General features: G+C 34.7%; 1 pseudogene; it reads left to right on the plus strand.

The window, feature by feature from the left end:
• Nucleotides 1-1,648: 1,648 nt before the first annotated feature.
• LOC147826955 (COMM domain-containing protein 1 pseudogene) lies at nt 1,649-19,592 on the plus strand (annotated as a pseudogene).
• The last annotated feature ends 1,003 nt before the right edge of the window (nt 19,593-20,595 follow it).

Here is a 20,595-nt window from a genome sequence, read left to right on the forward strand (position 1 = left end):
TCATTATTTGCAGATGACATGATCTTTTACATAGAAGACCCAAAAAATTTCACCAAATGACTCCCAGATTTAATAACCAAATTCTGTAATGTAGCAGAAAAAAATCAACAATATAAAAATCAATAGCATTAATGAACTCACTGGAAAGACGTTAGAAAAGCAATGCCATTCCTAATGGCCTCAAGAAAAATTAAATACTTAGGCATTACACTAACCAAGGAAGTGAAAGACTTCTACAATGAAAACTACAGTATTCAAAACAAGATCAAAGAAAACATAAGAAAATAGAAAAATATCTCCTGTTCTTTTTTTTTTTTTTTGGTACCGGGGATTGAACTCAGGTCCTTGTGCTTGTGCAGCAGGCAGCGAAACCACTGAGCTAAATCCCCGACTCCTGTTCTTGGACATGTAGAAACAATATTGTCAAAATGGCCATGTCAAAATGGATATATGGATTTAATGCAATCTCAATAAAAATTCCAACAGCATTCCTCACAGCACTAGAGAAAACTATCCTAAAACTCAGCTGGAGCCAGAAGAGATCTAGAATAGCAAAACCAATCCTAGGCAACAAGAACAAAGCAAGAGGCATCACAATCCTGGAATTCAAGTTATATTACAAAGCTATTGTGATTTTAAAAAAGTACTGTACAGGCACCAAAATTAATATGCAGATCAGTAAAACAGAAAAGAGAATGCAGCAACAATCTCAAGCACATTCAGCCATCTTATCTGTGACAAAGGAGTCAAAAACATAGGCTGGTGGGAAGGCAGCCTTTTTAACAAATGGCATTGGGAGAATTGACTAGTCGTGTGAAAAAGATTGAATCTAGACCCATATCTTGCACCATGTACTAAATGAAAATGAAAATGGATCAAGATCTAAATGGTAATCCAGAAACGTTTCATCTGCAGGAAGATAAAATAGGTAAAACTTTTGAAGATATATACAAGGACTTTCTGAACCTAACACCAATTACATAAGAAATAACCTCAAGAAGCAACAAATGGAATTCTATTTAATTAAAAAGCTTCTGCACAGCCAAAGAAGTAACCAACAGAGATAAAAGTCAGTCTACAGAATGGAAAAAAATTTTGTCAGCTATTTCTTGGATAGAAGACTAGTATCGAGGATATATAAAGAACTTAAAAATATTAGACCGTCCCCCAATGAAAAGGCCCAATTAAAAAATAAGCAACTGAAATGAAGAGACACTTCTCAGAGAAAAAGTAGAAATGACAGATAGATAAATGAAAAAAATGTTAAAAATTACTGGCCACTAGAAAAATGCAAATTAATACTGAGATTCTTACTCTAGAAAAAATGGCTATCATCAAAAAGTCAAATAATAACAACTTCTGGTAGAGCTCAGGAAAAAAAGAACCCTCTATATTGTTGTTAGAAATGTAAACTAGTACAACCACTATGGAAATCAGTATAGAGACTCCTCAAAAACCTAAAACTAGAAATTCCATTTGGCCCAGCTATTTCCCTCTAGGTACCTTCCTAAAAGAGTTAGAGGTAACAAATTACAATAATACATGCATATCTATGTTTATAGCAGCACAACCCATAATATCCAAATCTTGGAATCAGCCTATATGTCCATCAACAGATGATTGGATAAAGAAAATGTATTTATACACAATGGAGCACTACTGGTACTTTGTCACAAAAAGGGTAAGTTTGAGTCATTTGAAGAAAAATGATGTACCTCAAAACCATAATGTTAAGTGAAATAAATCAGACACACAAGCTTAAATATTACGTGATTTCTCTTATATAAGAAACCTAAAATATAAATCAAATAATAATTAAAAGAAAATATAAGAAGAAACAAGGAACCCATGTAGATGTTTTACAAAAAAGGAAGAAGACCACAAGATGGAGAGAGGGCAGAAGGTAGGGGAGGGAGAGATTAAAAAATCAATTAAGATGTATTATGTACACATACCAACTCCCCTTGATGATTGTAATCATTACATACTACAAACACTTACTAAAAAAAATAAATTTTTTAAAAAACTAAAAAAGAAACAGGTTCTATGCTAACAATTTAAAGTAAGAACAGGAGGTAAGTTACCAAGAATTTCCAGACTTAAGAGTTGTAAAATATCTTAAAATAGGTAAGGGTTGTGATAAAAGTCAATTTTAATAGAAGCCAAATAATTAAAACTTTGGCCAGTTATATATATTTACAGTACCTTATTAATCTCATTTTAAAATTTGCTATGATAAAAATTTTCATAATAAGCACCAAACCATGTCACTAAAACCAATGTATGTACCACCATCATTTTTCTCCAAAAGCAGGTCATACCTTAACCCTGAGTCCCATGATCCTTGGCCTGGTACTTTTTATCACTATTATAAATGCAAAGCACAAAAGCATCAGAATAATCATCTATCTAGTCCCATCTTATCATCAATTCAGAGTTCCTCTATACAACCCTGTACCAATAAAGTAGTCCATCCATAATATATAACTGGGCATGAAAATTATGTAAAATCATATTAAATAATATTTTTAAAAGTGTTACTCTAGTCAGACTTAAATGATCTTGTTTGGAACTGGTTAATAAAATGTTTCAGTTTCTTGTGATGCTACTGAACAAGTCTTTTAAGATGTAATGCTCAGAATCGTTGCCACGTCTTACAAAATGTATAAGCCTAAAGCAAATATGTTATTTTGAGGGTTATTTAAAAAAATAGAGTTTATCAAGCCCTGCCAAAATATTCTATGACTGAAGTAAACAAAGTGGTCTTTTCCACGGTAAATCTTTTCTGTGACATTACAGAGCACTATTTGACAAAAGGAAATCTATTAGAACTATTAAATCTCAAGGATTTAATTCATAAGTGAGTTCCATGAAAAATGCTAGTATTAAGTTAACTAATATTATCAGTATTAAAAGAATAAAAAAATTATAGTATAAGAACTATACCAGTAGTACCATAGATTTATTTACATTCTCTACTGTATTAATAATTTCAATATTTTTCCATATAATTTTCAATTATAGTAGTCTTCTCTAACAAATGATTACTATTATACTGTCTCTGGTATAATATTAATTATGTATTGTTCATCTCTGTCACTGAATCTCAAATTAAAGTAAAACATTCTAAAGGGGCACTTTACAGTTTCTAATCCTCCTGTGTTTTAAAGTTGACAATTTTTACCTTTTGGATTCTTAAGTATGATTCAATTTGTTTTCAAAATGATAGAAATGCAAAATTAAAATTTTACTTCTGATCTCCAATAAAAATTTTAAAAGTTAGATTTATCAGTAAAATCTTGAATTCAACAATTCAGTCTTGTTTAAATAAAATCAAACATTTTTAACATCTTTTTTATGTCAATAAGCACATTGAGGGATGATGCACCACATGAGAATATTTGCTAACAGTTTTTTAGTTTGGGTAAGGACAGAACAAATGCATATAAACAAGGAAAAACACAATTTTAGAGAAAAAGCAACAAATGCAAATTATTGGAGAGTCTTCACACAGTACAAGATTAAGTATAGATTAAAAGTGGATTTAAATTAAGGTATAATTAGGATAATTAAAAAACCCTTTTTGGAGATGAGTTTTGAGTAAGGTTTTTAAAAAGCTGTAGTGTATGAATTGATATGTGGGGGGCAGGGATTGCAAGTGAGAAGTATGAGGCAACGACCTAGAAAGGAGTGATTAAAAGATTTGTCAAGAAAATCCAAATGTACAGCATAGCTCTGGCCAAAACCCTCACTACCTTACATCCTGTATTGCTCCATTTACCTGCTTCATGGCCAGTTTCAGACATCAGAAACACAAGTTTCGTAGCCAAGCCTGTGCAGCTATGCTAGTGAAATGAACAAAAGTAAATGAACTTGAATTGTTTTTCTAATGTGAGTCACAGTTCTACTCTCACATGACTTCTCCATGCCTTCTCATAATCTTAATTTTCACGTCAAGCTATTAACTTTGCAAATTTTTTTGAAATGCTACTAGTATTGGTACACAGGATTTTCTCCATGAGAGCAACAATTCCTCTATCCCCTATGCATTGCCCCACCTCAAGCTGTGCTAACTATAGCTCTATAAACTCCAAAGTTGGGGTACATTCTGCTTTTCTGTTCTTACATTCAGGACGTTGAAGAAAAATTTACACTTGCTCGCATTGCAGCTACAAATCCATCATCTCTTGCTTCATCTCTGTTTTCAGAGATATTTAGCAAAAATTCTACATCTCTAGTCCTTTGATGTCCTCTCCTACTTTCCACTGTCTCCCTTCCAATTTCATTCCTCAGATCTCTTACCCCAACAACACTCTGTTGGTGAGATCACTGATCAAACACCAAGCCTGTCTACTTGATTATTAAGGAATACCTTTACTATTGGAGGTCTTCTGGTATTTGCCTGAGACACAAACATTTTCAGGTTCTGAAACTACTTTAAGAGGCCCACCCAATATGTATACTCCCTTCATAAGCATGCTTTTTACTAATCATCTGACTTTGTTCTTTCTAGATAATCCATACTATGAGCTCCTAATCAGGAATCAGCATAGGTCCTGACCTCCAGCTAGACCTTTTCCCATGGAAAGTATTTAACATGTAAATTTGACGACTGCCTGCCAAAAGCATTTCTAGTGTTCATTTTCCCAAGAGCCAGCATTCTTCTTCCAGTAGGTACAGGCATATTATATGAACCATCTTTAAGTCAGGCTTAAGATTTTGTATCCTCTGTTAATTGCTCAGAAAGACTTCCTTTAAAGTATAAATGTGAGTTGAGCTGGAGATGTAGCTTAGTGGTAGAGCAGTTACCCACCATGAACAAGGTCTTGGGTTAAATCCATAGATTTGAAAAGAAAAGAAGCAAGGAAGGAAGCAAGAAAAGAAAGAAAGGAAGGAAGGAAGGAAGGAAGGAAGGAAGGAAGGAAGGAAAGAAGGAAGGAAGAAAAGAAAGAAAGAAAGAAAGAAAGGAAGGAGGGAGGGAGGAAAGAAGGAAGGAAGGAAGGAAAGAAAGAAAGAAAGGGAAAGAAAGAAAGGACTTGTGCAGTTGGTAAATTTTACTGAATACCAAATATTTATGGTTGCACAGATTGGATATCACTCAGTTTATTTCTGGCAGTATAAGTCAATGGAATCCCAGGTAAGGAGTCCCCCTCCAGAACTACTATCAGAATTTTTTCTACAAAATGTTAGGTACTGAGTGGAGCATGGCCTTTGTCCAAACTTAAGGTTCCTTCTTTGTATATACTCTTACATGGAGTAATGAGTCTCTATTCAGTATCTCAGTCTGCTACAGTACCACTGACATTTTCAGATAATAAACACTAATTGGCAGAATGACTGTGGACCAAGATTTCATTTATTTTAGGCCAAGATCTATTTATTTTATTTTATTTTATTTTTCCTTTTTTTGGGTACCGGGGATCGAACTTGGGACCTTGCGCTTTCGAGGCAGGCAGTGAAACCATTGAGCTAAATCCCTGGCCCCCAAGATTTCATTTATTATGAACCCTAGTTATAGACAGATAAAATTTAGATCATTATGTTAATTATCAGATTAAGACATACACATATGCTTAGGTCCCCACATTGAAAGGAGTATTCTGAAATGCCACAGATCCTCACATAGGGCTTTTCCTGTCATATGAAATCTTTTTATTATGGAATTTTATAGTCATACATATAGCTGATGAAATCATCCAAGATTGTTTCTACTTTCTGATCTTCATGTCTTATTACAACCTATCAGCTAGGGGTTATTTCTGCCAATTCATATAGAAACCATGAATTGACAAAGTACAGCTCCTTTGATGTTAGTGGTTCTGGGGTTTGAGTGCCCTTAGTGTTACAGCCCTCGGTGGTTATAGCCACCCATATTGGCTCCCCAGTAGCTGAGGCTTGCAGCCTTATTGGCAACTTTCTGGAGCTCCTCCAGACACTTCTGCTGCTTCACTGGGGCTTTCCAATATTCCATCACTGCAGATTTATGTCGGTCTCTACCAATTGCCACTATTCACTGCTTATCTCCAGCAATCTCTGCCACTGGGCATCATTGATCTCCACCCATTGTTTCTAGTTTCTGCCACCCCACCAGTCTCTGGAATTTTTCCAGGCTAGTAACCTCTTGTGTTCTTTAGTGAAACTCACTAAGACTCGACCCAAAATAAGAATCATGAGTAGGCAATAGGACAACTCGAGGCTTTTGGGCGCTTGTACTGCAGCACAAGAAATAGTAGACAGGAGGGAGTCCTTCTGAACTATTCAGAGGAATGTGTTGTTTATATACAGGAAAAGTGTCCCACACTGGTGCTGCTTTGTATATTTCATGGAACTATTTGAGAACTTTCAGAGTAATGACAGAGGGGGACAGGGTCATCTACAGGATACATGCAGTCATCTGAGATAGGTCTATATTTCAAGCCTGCTTCCAACCATAGCTAATGTCTCTGAAGGACAGGGTAGGGAGCATCAAGAACAGTCTCTGCTGTCACACTGCCCGGAGAATTGAGGGAGAAGCAGCTGCTTGACTGGTAGCTCCTGCATTTCCATGAAAATGGAGGAACAGACATCATGACTGCCACTTCTTTGGGGGAGTCTCTTAGGAGGACTAGACACGCTGATCATGGCGCATTGGAGTTTGGGGATTTCAGGGTTATAATCAATGAGCCTGGTCCCTCCTCAATCTTTGTCCTGTTAGGTGCAGTCTTCCAGTTACTCCTCAGACAGTAAATGAGCATCCTGGAGCAGGGGAGGGACATCAGCTGTCCATAAATCAGAGGCTCCTGTCACTGGGCCCTAGAGGATGGGCACTGAAGTAACCCCAGAGGTGGAGAACACACTGGGACTAGTCCCCCCAATTTACCCTGAAGGAGGTGAAGGGGGTCATGGCCCCTTCTGGCTGTCAGAGGGAAAGGAAAGGGTCAAGGCTCATTTCTTTTCTATCTCACAATCAGCATGTTTTGTGGGTATTCAATCAAAATATAATGGTAACATGATCAAGTTTCTAGCAAGTTAAACTACATACTACACTCAGAGAACTGACATATCCATGAGGCATAACAATAAAGATTTATACATTTCTGTACCAAAGATGACAAACATCTGGTGATGTCTATAAACTGAAATGGAGAAAATGTTTAGCTAAATCAAGAGCTGCTAAAATATACATTAATTTATTCTAGTAAGAAGAAAAAAAACTAAAAGACACAACCAGAGCCTACTGATTTGTGTCTAATAATTCACCAAAATTCTTCAAAACCTATAGTGAGAAATTAATCACCAGATATATACCTTTCAAGTAGAACTTCCAAGGTTGTAGTGCTCCTGTTTTTTCCCCTTCTTTTGCAGAGAAAGAGAACACCAAATAACCTCTACTTGACTCTCCCTAAAATACTAGCCTTCAATTTATAAGTCAGGGAAACAGTGGAAATTCTGCCAGTTTCCTAAAATACCTATTCCAAATTCACTCTGAATCTGAAAATATAATCTTAAAGTGGAGTTTTGTTCTTTTGTTTTGTTTTGTTGAGGGAGAAGGGTGTTCTTCTGTGCCTGCCATGAAATAAACTCAAGTCAGAACTCCATTTATCACCTGAATTCCACAATGAACTTTGACTAGCTGACTACAACAGAATTCCTGAACCCCAGGAGTAAGTGATAACTTTGAGTCAATACCCACTATTTCCTGAATTTAAGTGTTTCCCTTTTCTCATTGCTCAAGTATTCAGGTTAATGGCTATCAGCCCCACTAGGAAGAACAAGGCAGAAAGTTCATAGCATGCCTCTGTAGTGTTACAGCAGATTTTCCCTTACAGACACTAGCCTTCCCTTCACTGGGTGATGCTGGGTCTGTGAACTCAAAATTCTCCAGCTCATTGGCTTCATTGAGGCTCTGTTAGCCAGAACTAGAATAGCTTTTGTTAAATAAATCAAGACACACCTTAATTGGCTGTCTGTCTATTTCATTCCTGGGGATCCCATGATTAATTAACCACAGCTAGAGATTTCTGCTATGGAAGCCATTCCTTGATTCCTGAGTGTAGCATCTGGCTATTAAAACAATACCCACTTTGCTTCAGACTGTTAACAGTCATCACCTGGGCCAGGGCTCAGTCGGCTTCTCACATCCCCACTGAGATCAGGAATACCATTTTTATTGTAGCTACTTCCACAAGCATTCCCAGCTCAGAAAAAAAAGAGCCAGCAGAGCACTTTTAAATATTTGGGTATTTCCCTTTTCTCTCTATTTTATAGGCAAGGGAAAGAAGTCTTCAGGGCTCTGGCAGGATATAGGGTGAAACAAGTGATCCATTTAATCTACTTTCTTATCTCCCAAAATCTTTAAATTCTTTCCTCTACATTCTGCCAAGGACTTTCTGGCCTTTTATTTCACTAAGTGAGGCCAACAGCGAGTTCCTGTTTGCTTTAGCAAGCCTAGAAAGCTACTAAAACAACAGCCAATGGTCTGAGCTACTCCACTAAATCTAGTATGTCATATGAATGAATACATAATAATGAATATAGGTCATTTGTGTTCAGAAATAAGAAATCTTATATTTTCAACATTGCTGCACATTAAAATAATATAAAGACTAAAAAATGTATGATGGCTATCACTCCCCACCCCATTCTGAGACATTTAGAACAGAATATCTGGTGTTAGATTAAGTATCTGCATTTTTTTCAAATCTGCCCAAGTGATTTTGATCTACAGTGAGGTTGAAGAACTACTGCTACAGATGTTCTCATCTATTCCTAAGGTTTCTATTACCATGCATATGCTATGCTGATTACACACATTTCTAAATCCTTCTAAGAACTGTCTTTCAGCTTCAGTCCCCAAAACAGTATTTCAATTTTCCTCCTTTCCTCAATTTTCTGAGAAGCTGGTGGCTTACACAATTTAAAAGGGATTATCAAGTATTTTCACACTTATCATGTGCCAGGAACTGTGCCAAGCTGAGAGTAAACAAACCATTGCTGGTCTAGATCTTTTTTGTGTTCACAATTAATTGCCCATTGAGGGTTTCTTTGGTACCATTGCCATTCTGAGCTGGATCATTCTTGTGTTGGCTGTCTTGTGCATTACAAGGTATTTAACAACATTCCTGGCATCTGTCCACTGCATGCCATTCACATCTCTTTCCTTTCTTGCAACAACCAAAAACTAAGACAGATATTGCTAAATGTTCTCTGAGGGTTAAAATTGCCCTTACTTGAGAATCACCAGCTTATGGTCATCTCTACATAAGTTTCACAAAAACCTACATTTTAAATATCTTACTAAATATATTAATTTTCCCTTCAGTGTTTCTAATCTTAGATATCGGTACCATTATCAATACTTCTTTAATCCAGAAATCTCCCTTTCCCAGGACCACTGCATATTCTTGCACAACTGATGTGTTCCAGGCAGGATTCAAGCAAGATTTCATATTTCTCTTATATGTTATATTCCTTAAGTCTCTTTAAAATCATAACAGTTTTTTCCCCATGTCTCTTATATCACTGGCTGAATGAAGATATTGAGTCAGCTGCCCAATTATATACTGGCTCTCTGGATTTGCCTGATAGCTTCCTCCTGATATATGTAACTTGTTGTTCTATCTCTTCTCCACATTTTCCCCCATAAACCACAAGTTACATCCAAAAGCATGATTTAAAAAGGTCATTTATCTAATGTGATTGCAGTACATCAGTTGACACACAATGAGAGTTGTATGTCCCATTGTCGTTATGTCCTGATTCCACTATTATAAAGTTGATAGTTTTTGCATCCTATTAATATCTACTGAGCCATAGCCTTTCAGCTAATAGTTTCAGCAGCTATTGTTATTTATTGCCTAGACAAACTTTCCCTCAAGAATTATGAAATGATCATTTTCTGGAAGTCCATTTTTGACACATAACAATTTGAGTAATAAACAGACACCGGAAATGGATATATCATGTAGTATGTAAGTACCTATGTCTGAAAGTGAGGGCTAGAAAGTTAAATTTGGATGTCATCAGCATACGGCTAGCATATAATATCCAGAGACCATACACAATCTTGAAGGGGAAAAAAGGGTCCAGAAGGAAACACTAAAGTATCCCAGTTTATAACTGAATGAAGCAGAGCCAATGGTGGGCTCAGAAAATAGAAGCTACCTCCATTTCAACATTCCTTGTAACTTTTTCATCATATTCTCCCATGTCATTTTACTGCCTCCAGTATTGCCCCTTCTAATTCACTCTCCACAGAGATATGTGACAAATTTTTTTACAAATTAAATCTATCAAATCAGTTCCTAGATTAAAACCTTTTAGGGAATGGAGCTCAGTGGCAGAATACATGTTTAGCAAGTGAAGCGTAGCAAAAACCCCAAAACAAAGCAAAACAACCTTCTGGTAGCTCTGTGCTGCTGTAAGTACAAAGTCCCAATCTACCATCACTATATGAGACTCTTTCTGACGTGATCCACTTAATTTGATTCCTGCTTATATTAAAAATGTAATGAGAATTCTTTTAACTACTCATCTTAAAAATGTGACTGTTTTACTTTACTTATGGAAAAGAGGCTGAAGGACCAGTTGGTGACAGTTATTTTAAAAAGCAAAACAAAAATAATGTTCCTGAAAATTGTCATATATATATATATATATATATATATATATATATATATATATATGTCTTCTTAAAGGCAAAATGGTTACTCAGGAAAATCTATTAAATCTCAATAATGACATTGTCTGTCACTTGACCTACTCTTTCCTTCCCTGCTTTCCAGCTCAGCCTGAGGGAAGCTCCATTTGTGATGGTGTCACCAAGGTGGGGTGCCCTCTCCCTTCAGTTCACAGTCCAGAGATACTGGGAGGGGCAGGCTACCAACATATCTTACACCCTCTATCTCCATTTTACAGGGGCTAAATTCTGATGAGTACAGCTGAGAAGTCACAGGCTGCCTTCTTCCCCCACCCACATTCTCTAAACACAGGTAGAGGCTTTCCCTTAGGAATAGCATCGCCCAGAATACTGGTGCCTTGATCACCCACACCCAAGTTTGTTTGTACTGTGAAGGCCCAAAGCCAGAAGCTATGAGCCAAAATAAAGATACACTAATAAGCACATAAAAGATAATCACTACTGCTAGCTACTAAGGAAATTTTTTTTAAAAAACCACAATGAGATACCATTTCACATCAACTAGCATGACTATAAACAAAAAGAGATATACTATAGTAACAAATGTTATGGAGAAACTGGAACCATCATGAACTGCTAGTGAACATCTAAACAGGAACATTTTGGAAAACAGGATGGCTGTTCTTTAAAAGGCTATATATCTTTAAAATTACTGTATGTCCCAATAATTCCACTCCAGGTGTCAAGAGAAATCAAACATATAACCACATAAAATCTTGTACATGAATCTTCATACCAGCATTATTCTTCATAGCCAAAAAGTAGAAAAAACAAATGTCCATAGATTGATGAGTGGTAAATACATAAAATATGGCCTATCCATACAATGGAATAATATTCAAATCATAAATGAAGTATAATACAAGCTACAGCATGGATGAACCTTGAAAACATTATGCTAAGTGAAAGAAGCCAATCACAAAATGACATATATTTGATATTTTCATTCATATGAAATGTAGAGAATAGGAAAATCTATAGAAACAGATTAGTGGTTGGCTAGGGATGGGGATAGGAGAAAAGGGGAGTGACATCCAATGGATATGAGGGTTCTTAGGAGGAAAGAAAATGTTCTAAAATTGTAATGGTTGCATATCTCTGTGAATTTGCTTATGATTGAATTGTAAAATTTAAATGGGTAGATGATATGATGTATGAATTATATCTCAATAAAGCTATTATAAAATTATAATCAAGTGTTATAATGTCTTCCTATACTCAGCAGTAAATCCTTGAGAATGGGAGACAAGTCTCTATCTTCTTTGTTCATTACAGAGGTATAGCGTGGAGGCAAAGAGCATGGATTTTTAGAATTAGATCAACCTGAGTTTGAGTCCCAGCATTATGATATACCAGTTGTGTGGTTTTGGAAAAAATCACTCAAGTTTTCTATGCCTCAAATTCATCACTTACATAATGAAAGTGATAGAATTAAATTCTTGGAGTTGTCAAAATCATTCAATGAGAAAATACTCTAAAAGAATGTAACTAAAATGCCTGATACATAGTAAGTTCTCAAGAAATGGTATGTCTCCTTTATAGCAGGTACTCAATAAACATGTTGAAGGAAGAAAAGAAGGCAATATGATACTTATGTAGACAATGGGGTTTGAGGATAAGAACTCAAAAAATCTGAGTACATTTTGACTCTGTATTTCATACTGATAGTATAAGTAGGAAGTACTTATTCTTACATACATATTCTTACATACATACATATTCTTACATACGTATTCTTACATACATACATATTCTTGAGTTGGGGAACATTAAATAAAAACTTCTGTGGTAAAGTTTTATTGTAATTGTGAATTAGAGTCCTTTAGGGAGAGGTGTTACAAGCAAAGAAGAAAACCAGGAGAAAACATAAAATAGTAATTTTTACCTGAAATGAACAAGCCCTTTCTTTCCAAGCATAGTGTAACTAGAAAGCCCAAATTATAAAACAGGTATGAAAGAGTTTTGGAAAACACATAAATGAAAGTGATCATTCTTATTATTAGTTATAGACAATAGTAGTAGCAATCCTACACATATATTTATTCAGATATTAATTAATGATGGTCACTGGTTGAGTTCTGCATGAAGGGGGATCTGAGAGAGGAACTTCATCAGAGGAATTTTATTTAGGAAAAAGTGGAGGTTTGACAGTCATGTATAAATTCTTGCAAAAGATATCCAAATTGGATATCAGATCAATTGTGCTTTTTTAAAATCTTAGTTATCGAATTCATTAAAACACACAATCTTCTGGCTTAGTGACTAAATTAATTTCAGCTATATTCATAATTGACAATTTGTAATAGGAAAGACTTTATGTAATCAAAATTATTGAAAAGTAGTGAAGATATCTAAATGTAATAATTATATCATTTTAGATGTTAAAAAAATTTCCTTTCACAGAGCAAGTTCATTAGGATGGTTTGAACAGAGCAATTAGTGATTACATCAAATGTGTATTTCTATTTTTATTGCCATTAAGTTAGCTAATGTTAAAGTTTGATCATATCTTCAAAATCTCCTTTAAAGTCATTAGAATGGAAAAATAGTTCAAGTTTTAAAATATTCTGGTAATAAACCAAGTACATCTGAGCCACGTGGATATTTGATTATATCATGAGAGAAACTAATTTACTTTTGACATGTAAGTTTTCCAGATTCCTTAAATAGCAAAAGTAAGCTGACATTTTGGTCCACTGAAGTTATTCATTGTAACTGCTGTTTGAAACATTTTAAAAGTCAGGGTAAAATACATTTTTTTCTCAGAAGCATAAAAACAAAACTTTTAATTCTTAAAAGTTTTTCTTTCTCATTTCTAACGACTTTTTTCCTCCTTTGGGGATTTTTAAGTGTTTAGAATTACTGATTCTATATACTTTCTTTAATAGGTGCTATTCAAATTTTATATTTCCTCCAGAGTTAGTTTCATTAATTTGTCTTCCAAGTTACTTCTTAGAAGTTGTCAAATTTATTTCAAAAAAGATTTTTGTAATATGTTTTCTATATCCTTTTAAATTCTGTAAAATCTGTGGTAATGTCTCCTAGATCTTAATATTGTAATTTAAAAAATGTATAACTGATATTGTGTAACAGGAAGAAAAGGTCTAAAAGAGCAGGGGAATTGGGAGGGGTGGGGGAAGGGATAAAAGGGAAAAGAAAAAATATGAGAAAAGGAAAACAAATGGAAACAAGGCCTTTGCAAATAGGGAGGGGTGGAGGGGGTGAAGGGAGGGCAAGGGAAGGGGAAAAAAAATAAGAACCAAGAGACTCATGTAATGGTACAAGATGCCAATGATGAATGTAACTGTATTTTATGCCTAAAATGTACCAATAAAGTTAATGGGGAAAAAAAAAGAATTACTGATTCTAAAAATAAGACAAAAGGTGAGAACAAACTTATGGACAATAAAATGTTACTGAAATTCAGTACAAATTTGTTACTAGTCTGTAGTACTATCATAAAAATATTTAATTTTATTACTCCTAAAAGGATGCTAATGATATGTTTTGAAACAGAAGTTCCACAGGGGAAGGGGGAGGTTTATAAATAGGTAAAATAATTTATAATTATTTACTTCAGGGTAAGTCGTTTTGGCTTCATTGGATGTGTTAAGAGTTCGGATTCTTAATCTGCAGAGTAACATCTAGGTTTTATCATAGACATAAACTGAAGACACTTATGGTGCCTCTGAGCAGTAGGCTTCAAACATTTTCATTCATATTTCACTCAAATTATACATATATTTTTGTTGCCATCTAAAATTTTTTATCATAAGTTTTTAAATAGTTCCAAAGAACATACTTATAGCATACTATAAATATTTGACTTTTTAATAAATCTGTTACTTCACTCTTAAAAGTTCAAGTGGAATCTAAATTCCACAGTAATTTGATGCACACTGTTTCAGAATAATATACATTAATGCTAATGTAACAAATGAACCCATAATTTTAGTGCTTTAATATAAAAAGTTTATTTCTCTCTCAAATTAATTGGAAGACATACCTTCTCTCCACTTTGTGCTTTTATCATTCTTGAGGGTCTCAGAATTCTTTGATTCAAGCCAGTGGACAAAAGATGGTGTTATCAAGCATAGAAAGTTTTTATAAGCTACTAACATAGCATTGGCTACAATTCAATCATTTAGCTATTTAAAATGGAAGCAAGGCTGGAAGTATAGTTTAGCTATGGGCCCAGGAGAAAGAGGAAAAAAGTTATAATGAATATATAACAATCTCCATGCTACCTTACTTTTCTGCACCAACTATCCTTTTTCCCATACTTAAAAACATACCTTTCCTTCCTAAAGTGGAAAATCCAATGATTCATGATTGCACGGATCTCAAATTCCAGGATCTGCCACTGATGCACATCCTGTCTGTTAGAATCTGGACTTAGATCACTGGGTGATCTTCGTTGGGTGAACTCATTTGTTTATCAACTGGGGCTGGTCAATTTTCATATTCTTCTGAATTTATACTGCTTTTCAGAGTCCCAGGACAATAGAAGAAGAGCATATATTCCAGGTATGTCTTCTACCAAATTATGTACACTAAAGTAAGATACATCATTTTCAGAAAACTGAACAAATTTTACAAGTACAAAGTAACTTTTATATTATTGTAATTTATATGTAACATAATATTGTTTATATACTATAATTCTATAGCTGTTATATTTTATATTTACATTAACATACATCTCTAGATTTTATATTTATTCACCTGAATAAATATCACTAGTCTAAAAGAATCTTAAACGTTGTATGATTTCATTTTGTATCTTTGTCAGTCAGGTTTTCTTGTAATGTCCAACTATAAAACGTTGATCAATCATCCTTGCAATGTGATAAATTTTCCTTTGTCTTTTTCTTTCTATAATATCTCTTCTTTGGTGGATTTTTTAGGCTTGAAAGGAAAATGAGATTAAAATGAATCCTATTCAGACAGACTATTTGGAGAATATGAACACTTTATAAAAAACAATGTCATCTACTTGAGAAGATTATTAAGGATATTTTCAAAGTCCTGCTAATTTCCAAGTTACTTAAAATGGTTTTGTCATTTGGAAACAATTACCATATATATATAAATATTTTATATATGTATATAAAATTAGTTTGAATTTTGAAATGGTAATATATAATCATTTCCGAATGGCACACCTACAGAAAAGATAATCTACATCTGGTTTTCTAAAGTTTTATGTTCATAATTTGAATATGAACATTTTAAGGATTTTAGAAATATTCAATTCATCAAGTAAAACAATAAAACCTTATATAAAGATGTTTTACCTCAACTCTTTGCTGCTATTCACTTCATACTGAACATGAGTTTCATCTCCTGTTACAGTAATTGGTTCATAACTTCAAAACATCATTTCCTGAAATCATTTATTGTCCATCTAAAAATGTGCAAGATTAAGCTTTTTTAAAAAATTTTGATAACACCAATAGTATCCAATGTTGTGATTTCACCTAAATTTCACAAACATTTTTGTTAAGCAGAGTAACTGCTGATGTGAATAGGAATTGAAAGCACATTTCTTTTCCAAATTTATCATTCATATAATCCATATTTGACTACAATTATTCTTTCCCTACCCATTATTTTTTACAGTTGCAAGGTAACTTACAGGTCTTTAGTGATTTATGCAGTTAGGCATTTGTAAGAAGACTGTTAGAGCTTGTGTTTAGATGTCCCCCTAATGTCTCATGTGGTCATAGGTGGGGTTTTTTCAGAAGTGGCTGGATCTAGAGTGTGTGATGCTGGGACTGATTCATGGTGCAATGGTAGTATCAAGGGCACTAGGATTAAGGGTGTGAGTGCTACCCACCCTAAGTAGCCTGGATAAGATACGAGGGATAGAAAGAGCTGTGGTCATCCCTCTTGCTGCTTTGCTACCTTTTGCTCTCTATAAACTGTTTCTCCTCTGTGATGCCAGCCTGCCTTGGGGACAACTGATTATGGACAGAAACTATGAGCTAAATAAACCTTTCCTCCTTTAACTTTGTGTGTTGGGTATTTTGTCTCAGCAACCAATGAGAAAAGTAACTAAGACAGAGATTAACACACAATAGAAAAATGAGTCAAGAAATAAACAAGTATGGATAGTTAGAGAAAAGGAAATATAAATGGATCTTATACAAATGAAAATAGGTTCAGGCTCATCATAGAGAAATAAAATCTTCATAGAGAATAAAATCCTTCATCACAGAAGAAATAAAATTTTAAATGATTACGCAATACCACTTCTACCTACAGATTTTTAAAGATCAAAAAGTTCGATGACGTATCTGAATTAGCAAGGCTATAGGAAAGCAGGAACTCATAACTGGTTGTGGAAGACTGAACTAGTACATCTTCTGGCTCTTCCCTGAGGTCAATATGATCATGAAAGGTCAACATTTTGAATCAGTTCAGAACATGGAGATAGCCACAACAGTGCACCTGAAAAGACTCATGAAAGGGGACTTGCAGAACTGCCTTAGAAAATAGCAACAACTATGGGATAACTGTATTTAAAACAAGAAGAGTATTATGAGGAGAATTAATGACAATGTGTCTTTTACTGTAATACATTTTAATGTAAACATTTATCATATTTTCCGATCAAACTCATATGTATAAAATCACTTTTGAATTTTAGAGCAAATTTTAATTCACTTTTGTTAATTTAGTTATCCATCAAAATTCCACAAAATCAGCTATTTTCATATTACAGATAATTGTGTTACTTTACCTGTCCTAATTTGTCCATATATAGAAAAAAATCAACATTAAATATAAATCAAATTTATTTTGGCATATCTCATACCTATCAACAAAGTATTATTTAAAAGGATAACATAGACCACAATCAAATCATATTTGTTTTTCATAGCTAATGGATATTTTAGCACAATTTTCAATTATTTCAACCTTTTACATAGCATTTCACACTGCTGATAATGACTCCATATTGAATATCTACCCTCTTTCCCATTCTATGACATAGGGTCAGTTTTTCCAGTCTTTTAGAAGACTCTTAAATGTCTATTCTTCCTCCATTCTTGGGATTTCCTAAGGTTCTGTCTTTTATTTCTTTTCTCAGTAGATTCAACCAATCTCTGCTTTGTGAGTGTTCTTAATGTTAGTGGCAGCTGTCACCTCTTCTTCCATTAATGGTAACTGGGGAAAAAAAAACTCCTAGAGGAAAGCTATGTTGTAATGAGGATAACAGATGCTAATTGGGATGGTATAAACATTTTAACTTTTATTTTTTAATTTTAAGACTAATAATTCTACTTTAAAAGACTGAAATAGGCCCTGCTCAGCTCTTGGGGTGAATACTTTGCAGACTTTGGCTGGTGAGCTTGATGGCTAGAAGCCCCAAGTGGACTGCTGAGAAGACTGGTCCAGGATGCTTTCCATGGGCACTTGGGCATCACAGAAGCGCTGTGGCAGAGTCAACTCATTAGGAGTTTACCACTCAAGGAGTTCCTCCCCTTTGTAGTGCAGAGGAGGGAGATTTTTTCCTCTACTACATCTACAGACATAGATTTCAACCAGCAGGAGGCATTATTGACTGCCTAAACCCAAAAGCAAGGCGGAATCTCATCTGACCAAGCTGCTGTCATTTCCAAATTCTGGAAGAGACACAATACAAAAATCTTAGCAGCTGTACTTCAGACAAATGACTACTATCTAGAATATATAAAGAACTTTAAAAAATCAGAACCCCCAAATTTAAAGACTCAATTCAAAAGTGGGCATCTGAAATGAACAGACATTTCTCAGACAAAGTAAAAGCCAAATAAACATACGAAAAATTGTTCAGCATCACTGGTCATTCGAGAGATGCAGATGAAAACAACACTGAGATTCCACCTCACCCCAGAAAGAATGGCTGCTATCAAGAAATCAACCAATAACAAATGTTGGCAGTGTTGTGAGGAGAAAGAAACGCTTCTGCATTGTTGGTGGGAGTATAGACTGGTGCAACCACTGTGGAAATCATATGGAGATACCTCAAAAAGCTAGGATTAGAGGTCCAATTTGACCCAGCTATTCCCCTGCTGGATGTCTTCCCAAAAGAATTAAAAGAATCATACCACAGTGATATATGCACACCCATGTTTCTAGTGGCACAGTTTGTAATAGCTAAAGCTTGGAAATAGCCCAAGTGCCCATCAACTGGAGACTGGATAAAGATGTTGATTTTTCATAAAATGGAGTACTACTCAGGGATAAAGAATGACAAACTACAGACATTTATAGCTAAATGGATGCACATTGAGGCCATATGCTTAAGTGAAATAAATAGGACACGCATGTGTAAATACCGAATAGTTTCCTGGTGTGAGAAACTGAAAGGGTAAATAAGGATTAAAATGAATAATTGATAATGTGAAATAGGAAGAAAAGGTCCAAAAGGGTAGGGGAAGTGGGAAGGGTAGGGGAAAGAAAAGAAGGGAAAGGAAAAAAATATGAGAAAATGAAAAAATGGAAACAAAGTCTTTGTAAACAGGGAGGGGTGGAGGAGTTGAAGGGAGGGCAGGGACATGGGGAAAAAATAAGAACCAAGATACATTATGTAAAGAAGTACAAATTCCCAATGATAAATGTAAATGTATTGTATACCTAAAATGTACCAATAAAAGAATTTGAGGAAAAAAAAATCTGAAAGAGCTTTATGAACCAGAACTATTGAGAAAACAGACTTTGAAGCCTGAGATGGAGTTAATGCCAAGTCTCAGTCAAGGAACTCAGTCCAAATATGTACTATTATAGTCATAATACAGCTAGAATTCAGGAAAAGTGGATAGGGATTTGAATTTCCATGTTTGGAGTCTGATAAGGTCAAGGTCAATCAAATGCTGAAGAAGCTCTCAAAGAAGAAAGGATCAGCACACTCATGCCTCTAGTCTGACTGAAGCCGAAACAGGAAAGAGTTGCAGTTGTTAAAACAGTGGTGTTCACAATCCCTCCCTACTTTTTAAAAAAATTTGATTATGCCATTAGTATTAAATCTTTAATTTAAAAAAACCTTTAATATAACAGATACAAGGCTGGGGATTTAGCTTAGTGGTTCCGCCGTCTGCCTTGCAAGTGCAAGGTCCAGAGTTCGATCCCCAGTACCAAAAAAACCCAAGAAACAAACACACACACACAAAAAAGATACAAACTTCCTCTGGCCACTATCTTCATTCTTTGTCCCTTATCATCTTCCCCAAAGTAATTACTGCTAGTATTGTAACACAGTGTATTTATGTTAATATGTTATAGTAATAAATGTATCATGTAGAACTTGTATTTTTCATTCCTCAAAATAAAATGTTATTAGATTTTTTAAAAAGTTAAAATACATGAAATATACAGTTCTCCTGAGGGAAAGAACATTTAAATGGCGCAATTTTTGTGTGTGTGTGATATAGTATATAAAAGAAATCATACCCAGAATGTCTTGAAGAGCTTGAAATTTCGTAGAGATCCTCAGGTTTTAGAAATTCCAAAACTAAAATCATGTTGTTGGTAAAAGTAATTTTGGGGTTTCTGATCTTTAGATACATTGAGTATTCTCTGCGTATTTTTTTTTTTTTTTTTTTGGTAGTGGGGATTGAACTTGGGATCTTGTGCTTTCGAGGCAGGCACCAGAACCACTGAGCTAAATCCCCGGCCCTCTGTGTATTTTTTTTAAGTGAGCTTCTAGTAAATAATGATCCCAGCACAACTCATGAATATCAATTGTCAGAGTATTCACCACTTACTTGTCAACAATTAAGGAAAATGATTGAGTCATTAAATAAGCCTTTTTATTTCTCACTTTATTCCTTAGATTTCATATATTACTTTATCAATAGAGAATGCTCATTTACAAATTCAACTACTCGTAACAGTGACTTGAATGTTTTTTTCTTAAAAATTAAGGTGAT

Source organism: Heterocephalus glaber, unplaced genomic scaffold (assembly GCF_053883595.1).
Source record: "Heterocephalus glaber isolate CG9 unplaced genomic scaffold, H.glaber_assembly_v1.0 deba00001457, whole genome shotgun sequence".
NCBI lineage: Eukaryota > Metazoa > Chordata > Mammalia > Rodentia > Bathyergidae > Heterocephalus > Heterocephalus glaber.